The following is a 6,107-nucleotide window of genomic DNA, read 5'->3' on the forward strand; positions in this document are numbered from 1 at the left end:
TCTATTACACGTCCACCCTTGTTCAATGGGACGGACTACACCTATTGGAAGACCCGAATGAGGATCTTTCTTATTTCTATGGATTTTGAACTTTAGAATCTTATCAAAAATGGTTTTTCGAAGTCTTCTCTTCCAATGATCGATTGGAATGATTTGGAGAAGAAGGCTTTCGCTCTTAATACAAAGGCTATGAATGCCTTATTTTGTGCACTTGATAAAAACGAGTTTATTCGTGTTTCGATTTGTGAAACCGTATTTGATATTTGGCACACACTCGAAGTGACTCATGAAGGCACAAGTAGAGTGAAAGAGTAAAAAATCAATCTTTTGTTACACTCTTTTGAACTTTTCTGGATGAAACCGAGTGAGACTATTGGCGACATGTTTACCCGTTTCACGGATGTTGTCAACGGTCTAAAAGGACCCGGAAAATGTTTTTTGGATTTTGAGCTCGTAAATAAGATTCTAAGATCCCTTCCTAAAAGTTGGGATCCTAAAGTCACTGCTATTCAAGAGGCAAAAGATCTAAACAACTTCCCTTTTGAAGAAGTAATTGGGTCATTAATGACCTACGAGATGACTTGCAAAGCTCATGAAAAGCAACAAGACATCCTTCCAAAGAACAGGAAGGATATGGCACTTAGAACTTCAGAAGACCACTTGAGAGAAAACTCAAGTGATGAGGATTGTGACGATGACTTAGAACTTCTAACAAGAAAATTTAAAAAATTCATTAAAAGAAACAAGTTTAAGAATGACACAAAAAACAAACTAAAAACAAGTTGGGGTGTCGTGGTGTAGTTGGTTATCACGTCAGTCTAACACACTGAAGGTCTCCGGTTCGAGTCCGGGCGACGCCAAATGTTAAAATTCTTTGTCACTGAAATTAAGTTTTAACTAACTTGTTTCACCAAAAAAACCCTATCAGTTCAATTTTGCAGGAAGGAACTAATGTCATTACAACATGAGCTGCAACTTCAGCCAAATGATGAGAATATTATCTACAAAGAGACAGAAGCTAGAAATAACTTCATGCAAGCCTTAAAACAGGAGGAAAGTTTTGCAAAGCAGAAGTCTCGACAGCATTGGCTTACACTAGGAGATTCCAATACTAAATTTTTCTATGCTTCAATTGCTACTCGAAAGGCTGTTAACCGTATCAGCAAATGCAGGGACAAAGATGATAATCTTATTGAGAATTTAGATGAGGTTAAAGCACACACAGAGCAATTTTTTTATTCCTTACTCAATCAAGTTGGGAAAACTAATAACATTCATGTGGAGCCGACTAGAAAACTTGATTCGGAAGCTATTTCAATCCTCAATGCCCCAATTACAGACGACGAAATTGTATGTGTTGTCTTTAAGTCACCAAAGGACAAAAGCCCAGGTCCAGATGGATTTCCAGCTGAATTTTACCAAACTGCTTGGTCTATTATTGGAAATGATGTGATCAAGGCTTGCCAACATTTTTTCTCTTCAGGTCATATTCTTAGAGAGATGAATTGTACTTTTATTTCTTTAATTCCGAAGAATGCAGGGGCAGATTCACTAGAGAACTATCGACCCATATCATTATGCAACTTTATTTACAAGATCATCTCCAAAGTATTGGCAAATAGAATGCGAAAGGTAATACAGAAGATCATTAGCCCAAATCAAGCTGCTTTCATCAAAGGGAGAAATATACATCATAACATTCTGCTTGCTAATGACTTGGTCAAAGATTTGCATTCAAAAGCAAGAGGGACAAAAATATGTTTTAAAGCTGATTTACGGAAAGCCTTTGATTCAGTTAATAGGAAATTTATCTATAAGATGCTCCTCGATATTAACTTCCCACAGCAATGGGTTAATTGGATTCAATCTTGCCTGGAAACTCCAAAGTTTTCGATACTCTTTAATGGCTCACCTATTGGTTTTTTTGGGAGCACGAATGGCATCCGACTGTTAGGACTCTAGCTTGGAGAGTCCTAATTGAGAGGGACATTCATGTAAAACTGTTAGGACTCTAGCTAAGAGAGTCCTAATTGAGAGGGGCATCCATTTAAAACTGTTAGGACTCTAGCTAGGAGAGTCCTAATTGAGAGGGACATTATGTTAGGACTCTAGCTAGGAGAGTCCTAATTGAGAGGGGCATTCATGTAGGAGGTGTTTTCTAAGAGAAGAATTAGGAGTTGTAAGGGAATAGGAGTCTTGACTAGGAGTCCTATTATGAGTTGGTTAGAAGTAAGAGTCTTAAGTAGGAGTCCTATTAGGAGTTAGGGTTTAGAAGCCCTATAAATAGCCATGTATTCCTTCTCTTTTGATAAGCAATAGATGAATCTTTTCTGCAGCCTTTGAGCAGCAACTTGGAGGGAGGAACCACTATAGAGTTCCAAGGAGGCCGATCCCCTAAAGAGATCAACCCCAAGTTTAGAATCTACAAGGGTTCTAACACCTGGTATCAAAGCAGCGTTCTTGGCGTCTCGCTGCCCTTCCACAGCCATCCATCAACCCTCCACAACCGCCCAAAGCAATTCCCACAATTGCTTAAAAGATCGTCACCGAATTCCGCCATCATCACCACCGCGGATCATCCTTTGATCTCCTCGTGAATTGCAACAGGTTCTGGTTTCCTACCTTACTGCTGCTGCAATTTAGTTATCCTTATTCGAAAATCCAAAAAAAAAAAATTTGTTCTTATATTTCTGCATAAACTTTTCGTCACAAAGTTTTCATCTCTACGACGAAAGATACATTGCAGAATTCCAGCCGCATAGCACCATCTGTTTGATCTTGCTACTGTGCTTTTTCTATCCAAATTTCTTCGAAATTTTTATGACATCTTTGACACTTCGTAACAGTGGATTTCCCTTTGGTTTCATCAAAAAAATTCTCAATATAAACTACTGATCTTTTATGTCCAATCTGCAGCACTTGAATTGCAGAATTCAAGCCGCATAGCACCATCTGTTTGATCTTGCTACTGTGCTTTTTCTATCCAAATTTCTTCGAAATTTTTATGACATCTTTGACACTTCCTAACAGTGGATTTCCCTTTGGTTTCATCAAAAAATTCTCAATATAAACTATTGATCTTTTATGTCCAATCTGCTGCACTTGAATTACAGAATTCAAGCCCCATAGCACCATCTGTTTGATCTTGCTACTGTGCTTTTTCTATCCAAATTTCTACGAAATTTTTATGACATCTTTGACACTTCCTAACAGTATATTTCCCTTTGGTTTCATCGAAAAATTCTCAATATAAACTACTGATCTTTTATGTCGAATCTGCTGCACTTGAAAATCTATGCTGCAGAAAATTTCAACTGCATATCGTTGCCTTAACCCATCTATTTGCAATCTTTTTTGAATGAAATTTTTTATACACTTTATATATCATCTTGGCTTCCATCTAAGATTGATCTATTAAGAAATTCATCTCTAAAAACGATTTTATATTGCTGCAAATTTTCATCGTAACCGGTTGAAAATTTTCGACGATTATTCTGCAATTGCAACTTGCACCAATTTCCTTGCTGTTATACTATCGAAATTTTCTTGCTGTCCTTGCTGTCATATAAACTATAATTTTGCTATCAATTCCCTCCTCAATTCTCTCGAGTTTTTGGTGGAAATTACGTCGAGAAACCGTTGTTTCTTCGACGACAATTCTACTCTTACAAGACAGCACATACTTGCTGCAACTTCCACGGATTTCTGTCAAACCTTTGCTACCATCTACCACAGATCCAAAACTTTCATCCACAGCCCTAAAACTCTACCAAACCACACCCTCAAACTGCACCCAAAAGAGCTACAAAACAAGCCTAAATCGCAGCCTACATCCACCAATCCACCAACACTTTCGACCATCACTTCTCTCAACCTATACATGCCTTTAACCCAACAGCAAAAGAGAGATCTTAACATCATTGATTTGGGGCCATATACTATGGCATCTAAGGAGGCAATCAATGCTAAATTCGAAGCCTTGGAGGCGCGAATGGAGGATAAGATTCGGACGCTCTTTACCGAACTCAGATTGGGCCGACCACTAAGCCCGAAGAAATCATATCAAGGAGAGAGCTTTGCCCAATCACACCAAGCCCGAAGAGATGACTTCCAAGGGATGGTAGGCTCTATGACCGACCCCAACTATCCATGCATGAGAGTGGACTTCCCTAGATGGGAAGAAGGAGACCCGATTGGTTGGATCTCACACGCGGAGCGATATTTTCGGTACCACAAAATCGCAGATGCATCTATGGTGAAAATTGCAGCTATACATCTTGAAGGGGATGCTATACAGTGGTTTAAACAGTTTGAACATACTTATGGAGTCCTTTCATGGCAACAATTCAAAGAAGGACTGCTGATCCGCTTCAGACCAACCGATTACGAGAATATTGACGAACAACTAGCAAAGATCCGACAAACCTCCACCATTCAGGAGTACCAAACCAGGTTTGAAAGGTTATCTAATCAAAATCATGATTGGTCTCAAAAACAGCTATTGAGGACCTTCATTGAGGGCTTGAAGCCGGAGATCCGAGGAGAAGTTAAAGCGCGACAACCGTATACGCTTATGGCAGCCATCTCTTTCGCACGACATCAAGAGGAGCAATTGAACCATGAAGCTCGGAGGACTAGGGTCGTTCCTCAACCAGTAATATTGAAGCCCTCAGCCCCCCCTACTATTGACCAAGTCCCTACACCAAAGAGGTTAACAAGAGAAGAGCTTCGGGAGCGATATACGAAGGGGTTATGTTGGCATTGTGACGAGTCGTGGAGCCGTGAGCATCGCTGTAGTAAAGGGAGACTTCTTATGATTGAACCAATAGAAGAAGAGGTCATTGAACATCCAGAAGAGAGCCTTGAACATGAAGAAGAAGATGCAGAAGAAGAGCCACAACCGACTGAAGTTACGGTGCATGCACTAGCCGGCTACTCAAACCCGGAAACGATGAAAGTTGGAGGCCTTCTCAAACAACAACCGATCACTGTTCTCATCGACACGGGCAGTTCTAATAACTTTATAAATAGTAAGGTTACTATCCAGATGGCCTTACCTATTGAGAATTGCAGCACGTTTGACGTTAAGGTCGTCGACGGACGGATTTTGAATTGTGATCATAGGCGCCCACAAGAGAAACTATTGCTACAGGACCAAGAGATAATTGCATATTTCTTCCTTCTCCCTCCTAATGATCATAAGGCTATGTTCATAATTAAATGGTTGACGACATTAGGTGATATTTCTTTGAATTTTATGCAACTAATTATGAAATTTTACAGTAAGGAGAAACAGGTGATACTGAACGGGAAACGTAGGGGTGACATAACGACGATTTGCACACAACAAATGGAGAAGGTTTTGCATAAAGCATGCAGCAGATTTTTTATACAACTTGAGCAGCAAACTAAGGGAGAGCCAATACAATTTGAAGATCCAAACCTACTTCCTTTGCTTGCTGAATTTTCAGATATATTTGACGAACCGTACAACCTACCTCTTACTCGTCGGCATGATCATTATATAATGACTCTTTCAGGCAAACCTCTAGCAAATACTCGGCCATATCAATATCTCCCGAAGGATGAAATAGAAAGGATTGTAAAAGAAATGCTCAAAACAGGAGTTATTCGGCCAAGTTGCAACCTCTATTCTTCACCGGTGCTCCTCATACGAAAGAATGATAGAATATGGCGATTATGTGTTGATTACCGAGCTCTCAATGGAATAACCATCAAGGATAAATACCTTATTCCAATAGCAGATGAATTACTAGATGAAAGGGAGCACAAATCTTTACAAAGCTGGACCTTCGATCCGGGTATCATCAAATACGAGTATGCGAAGAAGACATACCGAAAACCACCTTTTGAACACACAACAACCACTATGAATTTTTGCTTTCTTCAAAAGAAGGTGGAAAATCTTGGGCATATCATATCAGAGGAAGGTGTGGCAGTAGACCCCTTCAAAATTGGAGCAATGCAAAACTGGCTGACCCTGAGGAACATAAAATTGCTACATGACTTTCTGGGTTTAACAGGCTACTACTGCAAGTTCGTGAAAAACTATGGAGAGATTAGTGCACCAGTTACTTCCTTACTGA

The 6,107-nt window shown here is 39.7% G+C and overlaps 1 non-coding gene across 1 annotated transcript; it reads left to right on the forward strand.

Annotated features, from left to right (window-relative positions):
• The first annotated feature begins 786 nt into the window (after positions 1-786).
• On the forward strand, positions 787-860 carry TRNAV-AAC (transfer RNA valine (anticodon AAC)). The gene has a single exon. It is a non-coding gene; the product is annotated as a tRNA-Val (tRNA).
• The last annotated feature ends 5,247 nt before the right edge of the window (positions 861-6,107 follow it).

Source organism: Musa acuminata, chromosome BXJ1-6 (assembly GCF_036884655.1).
Source record: "Musa acuminata AAA Group cultivar baxijiao chromosome BXJ1-6, Cavendish_Baxijiao_AAA, whole genome shotgun sequence".
NCBI lineage: Eukaryota > Viridiplantae > Streptophyta > Magnoliopsida > Zingiberales > Musaceae > Musa > Musa acuminata.